Below are 21,792 nucleotides of genomic sequence, written 5' to 3' on the forward strand. Positions count from 1 at the left end.
AACAGAATCAAGGTCATCCCCCCAATGATGGTGATAGCATTCCTCTCACTGTCTTTTATTCAGATGTGCTTTCTTGGGTAGGAGAGATAGGGATGGAGTTATAGCTATCACGATTGAACATAAGCTACAGCAGCTCATCTACACATCACCACCATATTGCTATCCAGCACACGTGTCTCAGTATATCCATATCGGTGCATGCCAGCTGAATATCTCTGCAAAGTAACAGAATGTTCAACTCTTATAAAATAGCATGTCCCACAACTAGAATTCTGAAATTAGGACAATTCCAGGAACTCAGTGATGTTGTCAAGGACCCAGATTTCTTCCAACTTTCTACTCTGCCACTCCCAGTGTCTTCCTGGAGTTTAGCACCCCTCTTGCTCCCAAATTGAATCCCATAGTTCCCATGCAAAACTCAGCAGCAGCAGAAGTGCTTATTCCCAAACATTTCTTCTTAAAATGGAGGAATGGCTTTTCCAGAAGTCTTTAATTGATTTCTCTTTACTTTTTGTTGGAATAACAAGGTCACTGCCCATACCTAATTAAATCACTGGCAAGGAGAACTAAGACCACAGTGCTTGACTTAGACCAATCATGGGGGCTGGGAGGGCTCAGTTAGAAGAATTCTGTTGCATAGGCAACAATGTCTATTACATTGAGCAAAGCCCCAAAGTGTGTTCACCCACCTACCTGCCTAGGGGTGTGGTTTGAGACTCTACGTGGGCTAAAGAAAAAAGGCCAAGCTACGTTCTCGTGTAGCTAAGCCACACCCTCAATCTTTTCCTGAGAAGACACACCTCATGGATAGAGTTCACATGGGGGACATACTACAGTCTGAAGCTTAGATAGTTGATGGCTTATACTCAAGCATAATAGCTATAACTTCTTTCTCTTCTCAAAAAAGCATATTAGGGAATAACTTAAATCTAATATAATGTATAAGGAACAGTCAATCTCTTGTGCACTTGAGCATTTATTATTAGAAGCTCATTATTTGCAACCCTTCTGAGCACTGCTGGAGCTGCGCCGTGCATGAGGACCACTATCCTGTAGTGATCCATTAAAAAGGAGCTACTATGACCTTGGACAATTTTCTCTTCCTGTAAATCATGAGATGATGACACCCAAGGGAGATGCCATCTTCCTTTTTCTATAACTAAGCTCCTAGAGTGTTTTAATGTGTGCAAAGTGTTCTCAGCTCCACTATCTAATCCAGTCCTCACATTAACCTTGTAAAGTAGGTAAAGCAGTTGACGTTATTACCCTCTTGTACAGGAGATAAGTTTAATGACTTTCCAAGGTCATATAGCTGATTAGTGTAGATGCAGGATTTGAACCCTAGTTTTCCACCCCAAGGGCTGATGTTCATGCCTCTACACAACACTGGCTCCCTATGGACCTGGTTTGCTTCCAAGGAGTCTGGAATTGACTATTAAATTTTATATAAATAATTGACTCTTTCATAATCAGAAAAACTCCTTCCTAACAATTTCTTTGAGTCCAAAGTTCAAGGAGCCAACATCTCATGATTTTAATAATCCCAAGGGTATACAGGAGGGTATTCTGGGCCAGTCCCCTGACTCTGTGCAGTCAGCTCATGAATCTAGCATCACAGAATCATAGTAAAAGGATTATGATGACTGCAGCCCAGAAGAGAAGACTGAGGGATGTTTAAAGATGGACTTCAAGGGTGTGATTATTTCTTACAGAAAGGGGCCAGCTCTTTCTAGTTTCTAATGATGATAGAGCAAGAGGAAATGCATTCTATTAAACCAAAATAATTTATACTTTATTTTGAGGGTGAATTTCCAGAGCACAAGGCTTGCTGAGCATTAGAATGACCTGCTATCTCTTAATTCATCATTCAGTTCTCAGCTGAAATATCATTTCCTCAAGGAGGCTTCCCTTCGGGACATCAAAGGCCTTGGAGAGGAAAGGCTTCCCTTTAGACTAAGCTCTCAGCTCCCAGTCAACCTTGTGCTTCTGTGACAACATTTACCACATTGTGTGTTTTACTTAACTAATGTCTGTCTTCTCCACTGGGTCATACCTCCTTTGGGACAGTGACCTAATCTGCCTTGTTCAGCACCCTAGTCCCCATGCCTAACATAGTGCCCAACACATGGAGGCACTGAATGAAAACTATTGCTGAATGAATGAGGTTGGGATTTCCTTTTCTGAAGGCCTGTACCTGCTGCAATGTTGAGATGGTTTTGGTATGATAGAGGCTTACCATTGTAAATTCAGGCTATGGACTCCAAATTCAGCTAATAAATAAAGTCTGTCTATCTGTCTATCTGTCTACCTACCTACCTTACCGTCCTATCTTTCTTTCCTTTTTTTTTCTATTGGTTATGGGACATGTGTCTATAAAACAAAGGAGGACCAACAAACAAGCCATGTCTTTTCTCCTTCGACCTCCCTATTTATGGCTGTGAACCACCCCAACTACTCCACCTTCCTTGCTTGGTGGCATCATCTAAGAATTTGTCTCTTGCACTGTTTCCTGCAAGAGCACCACGAAGGAATTTGTGAAGTGTCTGACCATTCAGGATCGGTAAGAAAGACAGAGAGGAAACACCTTTTTTTTTTTTTTTTTAAAGGAATAAGAAAGATGGGGCAAGCTTTGGGGAAGCAAGCCTTGTATACTTTGATTCATTCTTGCTGGGGGCACAAGGAGGGACTCCCTAGGGTTCCCTTCTGGGAGGTGTTTGGGGCAGCACTCTTTCCTTGCAAACAAGCATCATCAGATAATACCCAGGATTCCTTAGGCATTATTTCTCAAGGTAAAGGAAAGGCACTCTATTATTTGTTTGAGCTTCCTGTTCTTTATGGTTTGGAAGGCTAAAGCCAATAGCCACTTTTGTATTTGGCATTGTGTGCATTGTTTAAAACTTTGGAAAATTCATCTTGTCATTTTTCCAAATGAGCATCCCAGGTCCCCTAGAAGACATTCAAACAGGCCTCACTTCAAATAGGCTGGCAGGAAACAGTGCCTCTTAAAGCCAGGTTTCCCATCTTTCTCTAGAAGCTAGAATTGAGTATGTTTATTCCAGCCCACATAGTTCAGTCTCTGGGTCAAGCACAGGCTGTCAGGGCTACATGAGGAATATTGAAGTCTGGTGTCTTGTGTGCTCAGAAGACAGTGTGGGCCCTGGAGGTAGACCTTGGTTCAAGTCCTGCCACTCATCAATTATGTGGCCTTAAGTATACTTAACTTCCCTGAGCCTCAATTTTCTCATCTTTAAAATAGGGTGGTAATACCTACCGCCTAGGGTCATTGTAAGGACTAATGTGATGGTGTCCATGAAGCCCTTGGCAGAATGACTGGCAGGACGTAAGCAGTCAATAATAATAATTATAACTGTTATTATTGGCTCTAGAGACATTGGTAGTTCAATAGTAGAATTCTCGCCTCCCATCCTGGAGACCTGGGTTCAATTCCTAGTCAATGCACCTCATGTAGAACCACCACCTGTCTATCTGTGGTGGCTTACATGTCTTTATGATGTTGAACAGGTTTCAGCAGAGATTCCAGACTAAGATAGGGTGGGAAGAAAAGCCTGGTGATCTACTTCTGAAAATCAGCCAGTGAAGACTGTGGATCACAATGGTCCTATCCACAACAGATCATGGGAATGGTGCAGGAGTGGGCAGCGTTTCATTCTGTTGCACATGGGGTCTCTCCATGAATTGGGGCCGACTTGATGGCAGTTAACAACAACCACAGTATTAGATCTGGAACCTCTCCCTTCACCATTCAGCCCTCGCTTGGTTGCTGCTGCACTCCAGAAATGCTTCCAGCTGCCATTGGAAGATTTTCATTCTATTTCTGGGCAAAACATTAGCCAATGAAATGTCATTTAATTAGCGGTGTTGGGGGCAGACCAGAGTGCTGACAGCCACATGTACTTACAGCAACAACTGTTGCTGAGCAGATAAAGCAGCGTTGGATATTCCAGGAACCTTGGTTATTGCAGTGTTTTTTTTTTTTTTTTTTCCTGAAAGAGAACGCGGAAACACATCTTGGGTCCTGTCTTTACTTGCACAATTACAATCCATCTCCCAGGCTGCTTGTCTCAGCAGGATCGGTCTCTTCCTGCCTGGGCCCCAGTGGTTGGTGGTAGGGCTGGGGGAGGTGATGATGTTTTCCTCCCTTTTGGTGGAAGTGTTTCTTTACAGGGCTGTTCCCCGGCCTCAGAGTACAGGAGGCACTTAGTTGCCTAAATCAGCTTAATGCAGTAGCTTTCTTCCCATTCTGGGAATTTTGGAGTTTCCCAGAGCATACTTCCTTCCCAGAAGCCCATGTTTGGAATTTCTTGCTTGTAGACCTGGTGGGGGGAAGGGGACAGGAAAAGTACCCACCTCTCATCATTGAAATGCTCCATTTCCTCATCTCCAAAAATATCTTTAACCAACCAGTTGCCATCAAGCCGGCTCCGACTCATGGCGATCCCATGTGTGAAAGAGTAGAACTGTGATCCGTGGGGTTTTCAGTGACTGATTTTTTGGAAGTAGATCACGAGGGCCTTCTTCTGAGATGCCTCTGGGTGGACTCGAACCTCCAACCTTTTGATTAGCAGCCAAGGGCTTTAGCCATTTGCACCACCCAGGGACTCCTAAACATACCTTTTATTGCCTTTGACTGCTCAGTTCTGCTCTCCATATAAAGAAAGGAAGACCTGGCCACTCCCAGCCACACCTCAGGAGTGAGTAAGGCTTCTGCCTTTAACAGGAGTGTTTGCATTTGTGTCAAGTTCTCATCTGGCTTTTAATTTCATGATCTTTATGGTTTGCAAGGCTGTCGGAGGTTATAGAGCATGGCTGCAGACTGTTGTTTGGGCTGGAACAGAAGATTATCAAAGCACAAATGATTTTTTGGAGTGTAAAAAAAATCGTAAATTAGACCTTAAGGGTTCCATTGGTATCAGGGAGAGCAGTGACAAACTGCCCAAAGCTTTATGTTCCTGTCGAAAGAAGAGGAAGGGTTAACATTTACTAAGCACTTGTTGTAAATCAGACTATGCTGGTACTTTATGTACATTTATTATCTAACTCCCATCAAGTTCTCTTTGAGGTACTTGGCAAATAATCTATTGACTGAACAAATGACTGAATTTCATCAGAGCCACTTTACAGACTGAGAAACTGAAGTTCATAAAGGAGAACCAACTTGCGCAAAGTGGCTCGGCTCTCATGTGGTGGAGCTGGAATTCAATTCAGAGCTCTCTCTCTCTTTATTTCTTTTTTAACACTACACCATGAGTTCCCAATCAGCTTTATGGCGTTAATCCTGTTCTTCCAGCCCCAGAACTGGAGGCCTTGACAATTAAAGGCATCTCCTTTTCCTAAGATCTTGATTTTCCTGGCTTCTTGAAAATTAAGGGTCTTGAGAAACTCGGAACTACTGGGAAGCATTGGTCCCTGGGTGGTGCAAACAGTTTGCACTCATCTATGAGTGGGAATTGACTTGACGGCAATGGTCTTTACGAACCAAAAAGCTGGTAATTCAAACCCACCCAGTGCTGCTGCCAGAGAAAGGCCTGGTGATCTGCTTCCATAAAGATTACAGCCAGGGGCACCCTATGGAGCTCAGTTCTACTCTGTAAGTCATGCGTTGTCATTGACTAGACAGCAATGTTTTGTACGTGTGTGTGGGAAGCATCTTTGGGAAAGGAGGTGGTGGAAATTCCCTCTGCCTCCTCTCCCCAGTAGCAGTGGGCCCTACAAGACAGTAAAGACTAGGGAGATAGGTTGAGGTGCGGGGCGCAGCCCCAGTTGCCCAGATGGGGGCTGCTCTGCTTTTCCCCACACCAGGATTGTCTCACGACTGAAGAATTGTTTGAATTGACCTGTGATGCCAAAAGCCACTGCAGAGAGCACTGGGCTGTTTGTAGTAATTTAGGAGAAACTTCTCTAAGGAAATCAGTAATTCTGCCCTGTTTCTATTAATTGAAACCATTCTTTTCCTCTGGCTTCAATGGGGCAGGTTCTAGTCTCTGTGGCCTGGAAGGCGTTTATTTGATATAATCGGAGAGCAGGATGCTGGTAACTCTCTTTCTTGTTTTGTCTGTTGTTTCTTTTTGTTGGCCAGTCCATCCAGGCCTAACACATTCACGACACCACCACCACCTTGATACCAGAGTGAAATGCTGCAACACTGCAGGCAAGAGGGAGCCGCTCTGGTTCCTGGAGTACTTGGAGAGCAGGCAGGAAGAAATGTAGATTTCTACTTGTAGAGACAGAGGACTGGATTGGCTGGGGATCTAGAGACCATAAGATCCAACCTCTTCCTTGTCTAACAGAGGCTGAGGCCTAGGGAGATGAAGTGACTTCTCCAAGTGCTCACAGCTTATCAGTAAGAAGCCTGGAACTGGACCCCAGGTCACCTGACTCGCAACCTCATGCTTTTCCCACCAACCCAAAGATATATTTATTGGGCCTCTTAAAATTTTTTTTTTTTTTTTACTGTATAGTAGACACCGGGAATGTAAAGGTGAACAAGGGATAATCCCAATAGAATCCCCTTTGGTTATATGTGTTAGTACCACTTGAGGCAGGCTCCTGTCTAGGATGATAGGTTTTATAGATACATAGATAGATACAGATATAGTCTCTGTATCTCTTTCTCTCTATCATTTCTTTCTATCTATGTAGCTCCCTATCCAGAGAAAGAGAATATTATGTACAGTAAAAGCCCACATATCTGGATTATGGGCTCCTAATTAATTGGAGAAGAACCCTGGTGGCCCAGTGATTAAACACTTGGTTGCTAACCAAAAAGTTGGTGGTTTGAACCCACCAGCTATTCAGCAGGAGAAAAGACCTGGTGATCTGCTCCTGTAAAGATTACAGTCTAGGAAACCCTATGGGGCAGTTCTACCCTGTCCTATAGGGTTGCTATGAGTCAGAATCGACTTGACAGCACACAACAGTAACCATCAACTGGAGGTCTTGAGTGGCTGTTACCAAGGATACAGCAAGTAGCCAACCAGTTAATCAAGAATTAAGTTCTAGTAAGAGGCACTTTACATTGAAACTGCCTTGAATACACCTCAATCTTTGAAATGATTGGCTTAATATTTATCAAGTACCACTTTGGTGTACTGTTCATGTGATACATGCCTTAGGTACATTTCCTCATTTAATCCTTAAAAGCACCCAGTGAGAAAGGGGGCAGTACCTTCACTTTACTGATGAAGAAAACGTGGTGTACCTAACATTCCACAAGAGCCCAAACTGGAATGTGGACCCAAGTCCTTCTGACATCAAAGATGATGAGCAGGGCCACTGCACCATCCTGTAGGTAGGTCACTGCGGTGATCACTTACCAATAACTGTGAAATAATCAGGGAGTCCCTGGGTGTTGAAAATGGTTAATATGCTCAACTGCTAACTTAAAGGTTGGTAATTTGAGTCCACCAGAGGTGCTTTGGAAGAAAGACCTGGCAATCTACTTTTGAAAAATCAATCATTGGAAGCCCTATGGAGCACAATTCTATTCTGACACACAGGTAGTCACCATGAGTCACAGTTAACTCAATGGCAACTGGTTCCTTGGTTGGTGAAGTAATGGAGGGCAAAGATGTTGGGTGGCCCAGAGATTCTTGTAAGCCTTCAAAGGGCTTGTAAGTGGGACACATCACACTTACGCTCACATGAGCTGCTCTTTACGTCTGCTTGACTTGCCTCCTTGAAATTCTGGCCAAGACCCAGAAGGGGCAGACACAGACCCACTTGTACCAACTCTGCAACCTGACTTTGACCCAAATGAAACTCTTGTGCCCAAAGCCAGGTTGTTTATTGCCGTGATTTTTGCCTTCCATATGCCTCCTTTGTCTAACCTACTAAGTACAAATTCCAGGGATATCTCCTTATGGAAGGCAAAGATAAATCCCAAATCAGATTTAATCTGTGTATGTAGGGATGGATTTCCCTTTGCAGGGTACCTGATTGTACCAAAAGCCCCATAATAAATAAGAATTAAAATATGTCCATAAACGCATAGAGGAGTGAACGTCAGACTGTGATGACTACCTGTCAAAGCAGCCCTGTCATTCTTTACTATAATATCCTCTTTTATTTTCTGTATAGCTCTATTGGTGCCTGAAACTACTTTATTAATATGTTAATCACCTATTTGTGTGTTGTCTCCCCACACTAGAAGGTAAGCTCTTTGAGGGCTGGGGCCTTGCCTATCTCCCCAGCACCCAGGAGCATATCTGGTCCATAATATCTGTATCTGATAGGAGGTGCTTGTAATTGACATCTTGCTCCATGTCTTACTGGAATCAATAGTGCTTTGGGTGGCACAGAATTCATATGAAAAGACCTAGTTGTGCTCACCTTGATGTTCCTAAAAACCAAAAACCTAACTTGTTGTCGTCGAGTCAATTTCAACTCCTGGTGACCCCATGTGTGTCAGAGTAGAATTGCTCCATAGAGTTTTCAAGGGCTGGTTTTTCAGAAGTAGATCGCCAAGTCTTTCTTTCAAGGTGCCCCTGGGGGGACTCAAACCACCAACCTTTTGGTTAGCAGCAAGCATGTTCACTGTTTGCACCCCGACATTTCTAAAAAAAAAAAAAAATTTTTTTTTTTTTAAAGTGCCTTTTAAATGTTGGTGGTGAAAAGAACTGAGCCTTCTCCAGATGTGGCCTCTTGCCATGTATGATGGCCATTTATTTGAAGGAAAACCAAGATCTTGTTTTCTTTGACAACTTCACAGAAAAGTCATTTGTAACTTCCTCCATTTCCAAGCCTCCTGCATCTTTGCATGGGTCACATTCCTTAAAACAGGAAGTTATGCTTGGCTCATTCCAGCTGAACATGAAATGGTAAAGATTTCAGTCCAACCCTGTGGCTTGAGAAGGATTTAAAAGCTTGTCAGGAACGAGTTCTCTGGAGCCCGGCATTTGAGACTGGCATCTGCTATTACAGATGAGATTTCACAGGGTAAAAGCTCTGGCAGAGGTGTGAATTACACGGTATTAGCTCACAGAGCAATTGGAACTATACTGATCCTGGAAATCTTTTGGCCCCAATTTTAAAAATACCCCACAATCCAGCCTCTTCTGTAGGTTTCCTGTCTTAAAACATTCGTGTAATTCTTAAAAGCATCTGAAGAATGAACAGTGATGGGGTTCTTGGACTGGGAAGGAAACCCTGTCTCTGGCAGACACACACACACACTCACACACATATACGCACACACATACTCACATATGTACACTCCCACACACACACACAGACATGCCCACACACACACTCACCCCTTTGCCCTGTATCGCCTCATAGAGAAAGAGAACAAAATGTGACAGCAATTGAGTTAGCAAAATGTGACCTGGTGATTTCTGAGCCCTCCAAATCTGGAATCAGTGGGATCCAATCAGGACCTCAACTTAGTCACTTTTAATGCTTTCTTGTTGCAGATCAGATAAATGCTTCTGCAGCCACATCAACTTTGCTGCTGATATATTTGAAGAGAAAAGGGATAACCTAAAGGCATGGTTCTTGTGTCTCAGTCCACCTATATATAGGTCAGGGTTGGTAGTCAGGTGAATTGTAAGCAACAAGGTGCCAGGGTTTACAAATGGTTTGCTTTTCTGATAAACTGCAGCAGACCCACGGGAATCCTCAGAAAAGTCTGAATGCTCGCTCACTCGCATTCAGATAAGCTTTTTTGAGTGGCAGGCAAAGAGACCACTAGGAATTGAAAGGCACTGGCACCCATCTGAGTGTGACTCCCATGGACTGAGGTGGTGGTATGTGTATGTGGGGGGCAGGGAGAGGGGAGAAGAAGGGGATTAAAAGCCATCAATTCTAAGCAGTATCTGAACCAGAAGTCTTTCGGGCGTCTGTTATGAGTAACACAGAGGTGGTTACCTGTTTACCACCCAACCAGGCAGAAATCCAATCCATTCATCAACCTATTCCTCTTACTGTGGTCCCCAGAGGCTCAGGCCTGCCCTGGTCATAGGCTCTTTACTCACAGTGCAGGGCTGATTTTCCTATGATGTTCTCCCTATCTCCTTTGGTCTTTCAGCTGCCTCAGAGGCAGGAGAGAATAGTAAATAGCTCCCATTTACCAGCATGTCATTGACAAATGTTAATTCAAGGGGGGGAATCCCTTGGTGGTGCAAACAGTGAACATGCTCACTGCTAACCAAAAGGTTGGATGTTCGAGTCCACCTAGATATGCCTTCAAAGAAAGGCCTGGCAACCTACTTCCAAAAAATCAACCATTGAAAACCCTATGGGTTACAGTTCTACTCTGACATACACGGAGTCGCCCACACAAGTGGATTTCACCTGATAGCAGCTGGGTTTTTTGTTTTTTATTGGATCCAAGGGAATCCACCATTTTGGGAAGTAGCATTATTCTGCTTCTCCTCATCTGAAGCCTCCTGAAATCAAAGCACATGGATGAGGGAGGGACTGCGTGTGGCAGCGAAGAGAGCAGGCTCTGGGGTCAGGCTGCCTGATGGACATTCCAGCTCCCCACCCCCTACTGGTACAACCTTGGCCGGCTTTCTTAACTTCTCTAAACCTCAGTTTTCTCATCTGTAAGAAAGCTTGATGATAGTAATAGTACGTATTTCCTATGATTATTATGCAGACTAAATGAGATCACTTGTGAGAAGCACTGAGCACAGAGCCAACCACATAACAGGTGCCATATTAATATTACCGGGAAGCCCAGCCCTCAATGTCAGAAGCTGCAAGGCCCAGGGAGAGAGGTGTGGCTTTGGTAAACTGGCTCTTGGCTGTTATGTCAGAGACTAAGAGTCATTCCAGGGTTTTGACTCCTGCCTCTGCCACTTCTGCAGTGGGATGTTGGGCCAGATGTGCTAGGATCCTCACTTATTTCATCTGCAAAATGAGATGATAATTCCACCTCTCTAAAGTGCTCTGAAGCCCTGGTGGTACGGTGGTTAAGAACTCACCTGCTAAACAAAAGTTTGGCAGTTTGAATCCACCAGGTGCTCCTTGGAAACCACATGGGGCAGTTCTACTCTGTCCTATAGGGTCACTATGAGTCAAAATCAACTCAACAACAGTGAGTTTGGTTTTAGTACCTGCTGTGTGAGTCCTCTATGACGGCTGCTTTTGGATGTGAGAGTGCATCCCAATTGGTAAAGGCAACTTGTATTTGAGCCATTCTTTCCTGTAGGAGGTAAAGCCCAAATATGTCTTAATAAACATGGGATTTTCGAGCAGCTTTCTGAAATTTTCTTAGTGCCACAGGTGTGCATATTCCCCTCCCCTTTTATCCCACAAACTCCAAGCATTTCAAACTCCCCATTTCATCCTAGGATATAGGAAGGCTTGGTGTGACCCAAGGAATTAGAACGAGTTGTTCAAGGTTGCACAGCTTATAATTAACATAATTTAGGCTAGAACCAGTTCATCCGACTGCCAAATGGGGGTCCCTGGGTTGTCAAGTGTCCGTGACCCTTTAACCACCACTAAAAATGCAGATGGTACCTGTCCCTGACAGACTCTCAGCTTACCTCAACTCTCACAAGGTAAAACAAAACAAAACAAAAAAAGTTGCCTTGAAGTTGATTCCAACTCATGGCGACCTCATGTGTGTCAGAGTAGAACTATTCCATAGGGTTTTCAGTGACTGATTTTTTGGAAGTAGCTTTCAGGCTTGTCTTCTGATGGACTTGAACCTCCAACCTTTTGGTTAGCAGCAAAGTGTGTTAAGTGTTTGCACCGCTCAGGGATTCCTCTCACAAGGTACTTTCCTCAAACTAAAGTAACCCAGTTCCTCAAAGCACCAGCTGCAGGCCTGAGACAAAATTAGGTAATGTGGCTGTAATTGTAACTACAGCCAGAAAACAAACAAACCAAAAGAAGTGAGACCCTCTCTTTTCCCACCTGCAACAGGAAAAACCCTATTTCGGCCCCCAAGATGCTTTTGCATTTCATTTACCACATCCTGGGTTTGTGGTAGTCAGTATGGTAAATCAATAAGACCCAAAAAAGAAGAAAACAAACGTTAAGAAGCATTTCCTGGTCTCCATGGCAACCTGCAAAGGTGCACTCTGTGGTTTGCTCCCCCAGCTGCCTTCCTGGAGACTTGCTCACCCAAGACCACTTGGCTTTACAGAATCTATGTGCAGAGCGAGGCAATAGTGCTGGGGTGTGTGCTTTCCCTAAGCCAAATAAACTCTGTTGGACCCGGGCTCTGGAGTGGAGACCTAAACAGGGTGTTCCTCATCCCCACTCTCAGTTCCCATCACTGGAAGGCAGGGACAGGATCTCCCTTCAGACCTTGTGAAAAGAACCAAAGAGCTTCCCAGACTTCATATTGGGTCAGTTATTTGGAGGCCTTGACTGAAGGGCTAGGGTAATGGATGAGAGAACCCTTTGGGTTCTCTTCCGACAAGAGTGGATATGACAGGACCCTGTTGGTTCAGCATTGGCTGCCATGACAGCTCTATGCTCTGTGGGCAAGAGGCTGAGAGGTAACGAAGTGTAGTCAACCGCCAAGAAGTTGGGGTGTATTTCCTTTCTAAGTGCCAAGAGATGAATAGCTTAGTTGAAAGCAACCCAGAACACATTCTGGAGGAAATTCTGCGGGTATGATTGTGCATGATTGTTTGCTTATTAAACCCTCACCCGCCTCCAGGGCAATTCCGGGAGAGACTGAGTCACTCAAGACTCATGGTCTGCACTGGGCAGCCAAAGGCGATTCAGCCACTGAGTGTGATTTTGGCCTCATTCAGAAGTGGATGCTGAACAATGCATCCTTTCACCAGGGCCCATCACATGGGCATCAGGGGATGGGGGCAAGTGATGTGGGGGTAGTGGGAAGGCTGCCAGCTTTTGGGACTGGCAGGCCTGGGTGGCAGCAGGGGCAGTAACAGCTAGGAAGGCTCCCAGATGGAAACTTCTGGGCTTTGAAGACATTAAACAAATGAAGAGCAGAATGACTTCTTCATGTACTGTTAAGACAGTGGATTACAGCTTTATTGGGAACAGGTTGTTCAGACCTCTAAAAAGGACAGTTTATTAGCAAGAGCACTAGACTAGGAGTCAGAATCTGGTAATTGTGGACCCCCGAGATTCTGCTTTTCTCATAACTGCCTGGAGGACCATGCTCAGTCATTTGGGATTTCTTTTTGTCTTGTGTCACAACAGAATTTGCTTAGAAGCTCTGTATTGTCCCTCCTGGCTTTAAACGTGGATGATCTTATTAGCAATCACACTGCTTTTTTTTTTTTTTTTTCTTCAAACATTGATCTTTTCTCTCCTTACTTCTGCTCAAAATCAGCTCAGTTAGGGTTGTGAGTTGTGTAATCTTTATTTGGGGATATGAGCTCAGCAAATTAGAGGATGAAAATAGAATCCTGGCTTTTTAATGATAAACACTATAAAAATTAAAAAAATTTAGAGAACTCGCCAATGCTTTTGGGGCCACTGCCCAAGAGGTTTATGCATGACCAAATCCTAGGAACTGGATCAAGTCTGATACAGTCAGCCTGGAGTGCCATGTTCTAGTTACATTGACCTGCCGTCTAAACATGGTCTGTCTAGATCTTCAAGTTGGGCTGCAGACATCTCAAAATGTCACAAGAAAGCCTGTGGTCTGGTGTCTTGGCCCTGGACCAAGCCTGAGCCCTGGGGTCCTGTCCTCGTTAGCCCTGCCTAGCCGTGACCAGAGCACTCAGGCTGTAAAGGGCAGAGGAGGCCTGAGGGCTGCAGCTAGGGTTGGACTCTCTATGTTCCCAAGTGGATCATGAGAAGAACAATGGGTGGAATCAGAAGGAGGTAGCCAGCTGACTGTTGGGGAAGCCTGTGAGTGCTGAGACTTTGGAATTTTCTCTCTGGGAGAGGATGGACGCACTATTAAGGAGGCTTTTCCACTGAGTCCTTACCAAGCCCTTGGGCAAAGGACCCTGACCTTTTTAAGCATTACAACCCAGAATCAAGGGAGCTGTGGTCTTAAAATAATATTCAATAAGCTGAAATTCCTCTCTCCAGAGACCTCTTTTAATGCTGTCCTCTCCACACTTTAAAAACCACAGAGAGTGTAAGTGGGTTTCCTGTAGATTTAGTGTCTGACCTATGCATAAGGTGTAACTTAACACAGCAAAGTGGTCAGACAGACTGCCCAGTCTGAAACCCACATCCACCAGTTACAAGCTCAAGGCACTTAACATCTGCTCAATGAATCAGGTACCTCATGTAAGACATGGGGATAGTAAAAATGCCTACCAGATAGGGTTTTTGTGAGAAGTCAATGAATCATTAAATGTAAAACACTGAAAATCTTGTAAGCTCTCAGTAAGTGTCACAGTTGTTATCATGGCCCATGATGAATGAGTCTTGGGAATTAGGAAAGAAACTGAATTGCAAAAACCAGCTTTATTCCCATTTTCAAGAAAAAGCAGCTTCCCCAGACACAGGGCCTATTGTGGGACCAAATTAGTAGAAAAACTCAAATTTTTTCTACTGAGGAGACAACAGATAGGGACCTGGCACAGCTGGGTGGCTCGGGTTAGAAAATAAATGAATCAGTCTTGGGTCATCTGGAGAAGTCTAGTTTGGAGAACTGAGAATGTCCTCTCAGAGGGCCCCGTGTGGCTGTCGGTCATCTTCTGGTGGTCTCTACAGGAAGGCACTATGCTTGTCTTTCCTCAGCAGATCTGGCCTGAAAAATGGCCCGGTGACAGGATGGCTCAAAAGTTCAGACAGAGAAAGCCAGTTACAAAGCTCAACCTTGGTCTCTGAAACATTTGTTTTCAGGGCAAATAGCAGGTGTTCACAGAAGCAAAGCTTTAGGTTAAAGACATTTTAAGTGTCCAATAGGGAATTCACAACAATGCTCAGGTGATGAGTCTTTAGACACAATGTGGGGAGTGGGCCTGATAGAGGCTCTTTTTGCACCCCACAAGTCTGCATGTCCTGTGGGGAAGCCAGAAAGAGAATCTCCATCCATTCATTCATTCATTCAACACATGACTATGTGCCTACTATGTGTCCAACACTATTTGGTGCTAAGGATAAGTAGAGAAACAGCTCCTGTTGTCATGAAATCCACAGGGAAGTGGGAAAATTCCAGAATCCTAGAATTTCTGATTATTGAAGAGACCGTGGAGATAATAAAGCGTTGTGATTAATTTCTTCTTTGAAAAACTAATGAAACCATGAATTCTCTCCTTCAAAATGCATACACGCACACACACACACACACACATGCATGCACACATACATACACATACACACACAGTCTTGCATACAACTTCACAGGTTCACAGACCTTCCGAAGACCACTCCTGGATTTGAGGTTGAAAACCTGTAGTCACCCAGCTCCATCAGTAGCCAGCTGTGTGAAGCAGCTCCACTCACTTCTCAGGAAGGTTTGAGAAGTGTAGATAATGGGAAGCTGGGTGAAAATTACACAGTACTTTACTGCCAGCAGATGCTGTGATTTTCTACCACCTGAGAAATGACTGGGGCAAACCAAGAAACTATTACTCTCAGGTCCTACAGTCGAGTCAAAGCCTTAACACAGGCTGGGGCAATTTGTTCAGAAAGATCTATTTTCCTTGATCTGAGGCTTAAGGGAAAATGGATGGCACTATAGAGCCCTGGTGTCACAGTGGTTAGGAGTTTGTCTGCTAACCAAAAGGTTGGCAGTTCGAATTCACCAGCTGCTGTTTGGAACCCTGTGGGGCTGTTCTCTGTCCTATAGGGTTGCTATGAGTTGGAATCGAATCGATGGCAATGGGTTTGGTTTTGGTTTTGATATTCTACGTGAGGATGGATTTACCCAGGACCCTGCATAATAGAAGAATCCCTGGTGGTGCAGTGGTTAAAGCACTTGGCTGCTAACCAAAAAGATCCACCAGCACTCCGAAATGGTCCTTCCTTGTAGCATTTAGGAGAATTAAATTAGCTGAAGTACATAAACACCTAGTTAGTGCACAATACCATTGGTATTTGTTAGTAAGTGCTAATCGCTGTATCAAGTGTTTAACATACATTACCTCATTTAATAAAAGGAGCCCTGGTGGCGCAGTGGTTAAATGCTCGGCTGTTAACCAAAAGGTCAGCAGTTTGAACTCACCAGCTGTTCAATGGGAGAAAAATGTGGCAGTCTGCTTCTGTGAAGACTACAGCCTTGGATACCCTATGGGGCAGTTCTATTCATCCTATAGGGTCACCGTGAGTCAGAATTGACTTGATGGCAGCATTGTTTTTTTTTTTTTTTTTAATTTCATTTAAACATCCACACAGAATTGGTATTGTTATTCCATTGGGGAGGAACCTGAGACTCACTACACTACACTAATTAGCTGTGTATCCTGGAGTGAGTGGCGTGTCAGGATTTGAACCCAGTTTTGTGCTTTTTTTGTACATCATCAAACTAGGCTGAATTAACACCTTTGTGTGAGTTTGGTGCCAGATAGTAGGTTTATAAGATAAAGAAACTCTCTCAGTGAGCCAGCTGTTCTCCTTTTTTTTAGTCTTTGTGATAGGACACTAGCCAACCTCTTCCTGGGTGGGTGGACGGATTCCTGGGCACTTGACCCCTTTTCCCCTCTGCCCTGGCTGTGTCCTTATGTCAGTGGCTCCTCCTTAAACATCTGAAAGTGATCTGGAACAGTTAACTTTGAATCTCTGCCCGTTTGGCCTCTCTGAGGGAGGGCCTTGGTCCGTTATGTCTATTACGTGATACAGATTTATGGGAGACCCGAGGACTCAATGGAGAACATTCTTGATTTATAGCCAGTTGGAAAGGCTTATTTGAGAGGTGCAATTGGCTATTTAATATTAGCCTCTGAATCACAATAGGTCCTGAATCCAGAAGTTTCTGTTTCTCAGGAAGGACGGGCATACATCTCAGGAGTCCCACCTCCCTGCCGGGATTTGCAGTCTGGCCAGCACCATCACTGCAGACACTGGTGCTCTGCCCATTGGTTTTTCTGTGGTCCATGCCTACTCACACCTCAATCTAAATTTACTTAAACCTTGGCAATATCCTCAGCCATGAACTCAAGAGGTAAAGAGATCATAAACAGTTACTTAAATTGGGGTTAGGAATGGTAGCCTAGTAGTTAATTAAGCCTGTGAACTCTTGATATCCAAACTGGCTGGGTTTGAATCCCAGCTCCACCACTACTAGCTCTGTGAAGCTGGGCATGTTTCTTCCCCTCTTTGTGCCTCAGTTTCTGTATCTGGAAAATGGGGATAATAGTATTACCTACCTCATAGGGTGGAGCCCTGGTGGCACAGTGGTTAAGAGCTACGGCTGCTTACCAAAAGGCCAGTTTTATTCTGCCCTATAGGGTCACTATGAGTCAGAATCAACTCTACGGCAATGGTGTTTTTTTTTTTTTTTTTTTCAAATGAGTACCTCATAAGGATATATATTATATATGTATAAAGTGCACAAGAAGTCTTAGCTACTGTTACTGTTGATGGTATTATTAATACCCTTAGAGGTAATAATTTGGGTTTGTAGAAGTGTTGAGGAAGCCTGTTGGAATAGCTTCATGAATTATCAGAACTTAAATGATACACCGACCTGAAGGCTTGGTCCCTTTTAAAGCAAAAACAGTCCGGAGGAGAGAAATTGTGAGCACTTATGGGACAGTTGACTTGAAAGGAAGTATTTGGCACCATCTTTGCATTCCTAACTACCTCAATGCCATCAGAGTTGTGAGCCTGATCTTTTCCGTGAGATTAAGATAAACATAAACTAGAGTGTTAAGATTGAATAGAATTTCTTCGTTTGCTTGGCAGCCCTTTGCTGAACCACTACTCTGTCAGCCCTGTTGAAGCCCGGCAGTGTAGGCAGGCTGAAGATTGAGTTTACTGTCTCATCCTGTCTTGGCTGACACACCTACACACTCACTGGCACACACGTATGTACACACTCACACAACATGTACGTGTATCATCTATAAAGTTACTTTGGCTGCTACACATGAAGCTCCAGGGGTTTTAGTCAAAAGCCTCAGCCTGCTTTAGTTCCCTTCATATTTGCATATTCTGTTGGCCAGGTGGCAAACTAGGATTAATTGAATACAGGAGAATCTGCCACTCGGCTCCAAACCACTGTCTGTGCCTCAGACAGAAAACCTGGGCCAGGCTGCTGGAACATCTTCATGAAGTATCAGGACTGATCAATGCGTTGTCCTGTCAGGCAGTTTGTCTGTACTGGCATCCGGCCGAAGTCACCCCATCAGCCTCACCTTCCAAGGGGCTGGTTTAGAGACTCTTTTTCTTTTGTATGCTGAACAGGGAAAATCACCAGAAGGGCTGTCACCCAGAGTGACAATTTCCCTTTGCTAAGATGGCCAACCAAGGCCAAAGCTGGACAGGTCAATAAAAAAACAAGTAGTATTTCAAAAGGGCCTTGTGCATTTTCCTCTTCTGTGCTCTTGCCTCATCAGCCAAGTGTTGCATGAGCCTCTTCACAGTACACCATTAGATTTTTTCATCACCTTTAACAGAAATCCTGTACCCCTTAAGCAATACCCTTCTGTTTTCTGCTCCCATCCTCCCCTGGCAACTACTAATGAACTTTGGTCTCTAAAAAACTTTGGTCTCTATAATACCAAAAATACCAAACCTGTTGCCATTGAGTTGATTCTGACTCATAGTCACCCTATAGAACAGAGTGGAACCGCCTCATAGGGTTTCCAAGGAGCAGCTGGTGGATTCAAACAGCTGACCTTTTGGATAGCAGCCATAGTTCTTAATCATGGTATTTCAAATAAACGGAATCATGTAATATTTGTTCCTCTGTTTTTGACTTACTTCACGCCAGACCTGCCCAAGTAAGAGACGAAGTTTGGGCTCAAGTCAGTTCTGTCTGAATCCAGACCTGGCTTTTAAGTGACACACAGTGGGGCTGGGCCAGGCGCCTGGGGCCACAAGGTAGACCCAGAGTCCATGCTGGTGGTGTGTTTTCTTAGAGAAGGACTGTCTTTAAGGCTCGAGGAAGTGCTCGAGAGAAGTCATGCTATACTAGGACAGTTTCAATGACTTAACTGTCCTGTGTCAGGGTCTCAAGTGTAAACCAGGGATAATATAGCCCCAGAAGAAGAACAAGTTGCAGTTAAGGTCCTTGAAGTCTTTTGAGATTGTGACACAGGATCAGGCATGACAGGGTAGTTTTCGGCTCCCTGTTGAAATTTCTGATTACCATCTGCAAAAGTTTGTGTACAAAAGTCCTTGTCTTAAATAATCCTGTAAGCAGTTGATAGCAGTTGGCCTTTCACTGTCAGTGACATGCGCTCTGGGTAGCAAACCACATGTCTTGGATATATCAAACCAAAAAACCAAACCCAGGGCCGTCGAGTGGATTCCGACTCATAGCAACCCTATAGGACAGAGTAGAATTGCTCCATAGAGTTTCCAAGGAGCACCTGGCGGATTCGAACTGCCGACCTTTTGGTTAGTAGCCGTAGCACTTAACCACTACACCACCAGGGTTTCCTTGGATATATCAGTACGTCATAAAGACACAAAAGTGTCTTTTGAAGGAAATTTTCATGAGCCGTTCATTTACTCAATATTTGTTGAGGATCTACTTTATGCCAGGCACTCTTGTAGGTGTTAGAGATAGAGCCATAAATGACTTAAAAGACTTTGCTTATATTACAGAAAGAGGAGAGAGATAATAACCAAATGCACAAATAAACAAGTTGCTATGAAGACACAAAAGCAGGGTGTGTTGAGGGAGAGGCTGGGAGTTGGACCAGGGTACTCAGGGCAGGGCTCTAAGATAAGGGGCTGTGGAGGTGAAATTCCGAATGGCAGAAATGAACCACCCCTGTGAAGACCCGAGGACGGAACATTTCAGACAGAGGCGGAAGGCAGATATAGGTGCCCTCCTGGTGCAGTGGTTAAGCACTCGGGTGCTAACCTAAAGGTCGGCGATCCGGTCCCGCCAGTCGATCCACGGGAGAAAGACATGGCAATCTGTTTTCCGTAAAGAATTCAGCCTTGGAAACCGTATGGGGCGGCTCTACTCTGTCTTACAGGGTCGCTGTGAATCAGAATCAACTCGGCGGCAATGGGTTTTGGGTAAGACCAGCAAGAACTCAGAGCGTCTGAAGGAGCTGAAGAAAAAATTCGTGCCTGGAGCAGAGTGAGCTACTTGGAGGTTAGAGAGGAAGACAGGAACCAGGTCATGTTAGGTCTCACTGGCCATCATAAAGAAATTTATTCTGGGTGCCACCAGAAGCCATTGGAGGTTATAAGCAAGGGAGCAACACCACCTGATTTTGGGAAACTGCACATAACCCAATATTAAATGCAAGAAGTACTCTCAGATTTAAAACTGTATATTCAGTGCTCTTTTAACTATTTTTTATATATATGTACATTATAAAGAAACTCTTGGAGGGCTAGCTCCTTTTTCTAATCTTCATGACAAGACACTATCGACCTCTTTCCATGAGGGTGGACAGATCCCTGGATATATACTGTATATATATCCATTGAGGCATTGATGATTCAGTGGTAGAATTCTTGCCATCCATGCAAAAGACCTAGGTTTGATTCCAGCCAGTGCTCCTCACATGCAGGCACCACCCATCTGGTTTGCATGTTGCTAAGATGCTGAACAGGTTTTGGCAAAGTAAGACAACCTAGGAAGAAAAGCCTGGTGATCTACTTCCAAAATTGAGCCAGTGAAAACCCTGTGGTTCACAATGGTTCTATCCACAACTTGTCATGGGAATGGCACAGGACCGAGCAGTGTTTCATTCTGTTTGCATGGGGTCACTATGAGTTGGGGGCTAACTTGATGGCAGCTAACAAAAACAACGTTTATCTCCAGAAAATAAATTGGAATAAGATACAGCAAAATATTTGCTACATTTTTGTGAGTGGTGGACTTGCTTTTCTTTCATTAAACCAAAAAACCAAACCCATTGCTGTGATTTTTTTTTTAATCTCTTTGTGTGTGTGTATGTGTGCTTTAGATGAAGGTTTACAGAACAAATTAGTTTCTCATTAAAAAATGAATATACATATTGTTTTGTGACATTGGTTGCCAACCCCGCTACATGTCAACACTCTCCCTTTCTCAACCCTGAGTTCCCTATTTCCATTTGTCCAGCTTTCCTGTCCCCTCCTGGCTTCTCGTCATTGCCGCTGGACTGGTGTGCCCATTTAGTCTCGTATACATGGTTGAGCTACGTGTATTATTGCTTGTTTTATGGGCCTATCTAATTTTTGCCTGAAGGGTGAACCTCAGGAGTGACTTCAGTACTCAGTTAAAAGGGTGTCCAGAGCCATATTCTTGGGGTATGTCCAGTCTCTGTCAGGCCAGCAATCCTGGTCTTTTTTTTTTTTAGTGAATTTGAGTTTCGCTCTACATTTTTCTCTTGCTCTGTCCGGAACCCACTATTGTGATCCCTGTCAGAGCAGTCAGTGGTCATAGTCAGGCACCATCTAGTTGTACTGGATTCAGTCTGGTGGAGGCTGTGGTAGTTGTGGTCCATTAGTCCTTTGGACTAATCTTTTCCATATGTCTTTGATTTTCTTCATTCTTCCTTGCTCCAAATGGGGTGGGACCAGTGGAGTATCTTAGATGGCCACTCACAAGCTTTTAAGACCCCAGACACTATGCTGAGTTGATTTTGACTCACGGTGACCCCATGTGTTACAAAGTAGAACTGAGCTCCATAGGCTTTTCTTGGCAGTAATCTATACAGAAGCAGATCACCAAGGCTTTCTTCCATGCTGCAGCTGGGTGGATTTGAACCACCAGCCATTCAGTTAGTAGTCAAGAACAAACCATTTTCACCACCCAGG

The 21,792-nt window shown here is 44.2% G+C and overlaps 1 protein-coding gene across 13 annotated transcripts in view; it reads left to right on the forward strand.

Moving 5' to 3' along the window:
* Positions 1–21,792, forward strand: part of CD44 (CD44 molecule (Indian blood group)) — a 97,776-nt gene that overhangs the window by 16,636 nt on the left and 59,348 nt on the right. The gene's annotated exons all lie outside the window — the stretch shown is intronic.

This window comes from Elephas maximus, chromosome 7, assembly GCF_024166365.1.
Source record: "Elephas maximus indicus isolate mEleMax1 chromosome 7, mEleMax1 primary haplotype, whole genome shotgun sequence".
Lineage (NCBI taxonomy): Eukaryota > Metazoa > Chordata > Mammalia > Proboscidea > Elephantidae > Elephas > Elephas maximus.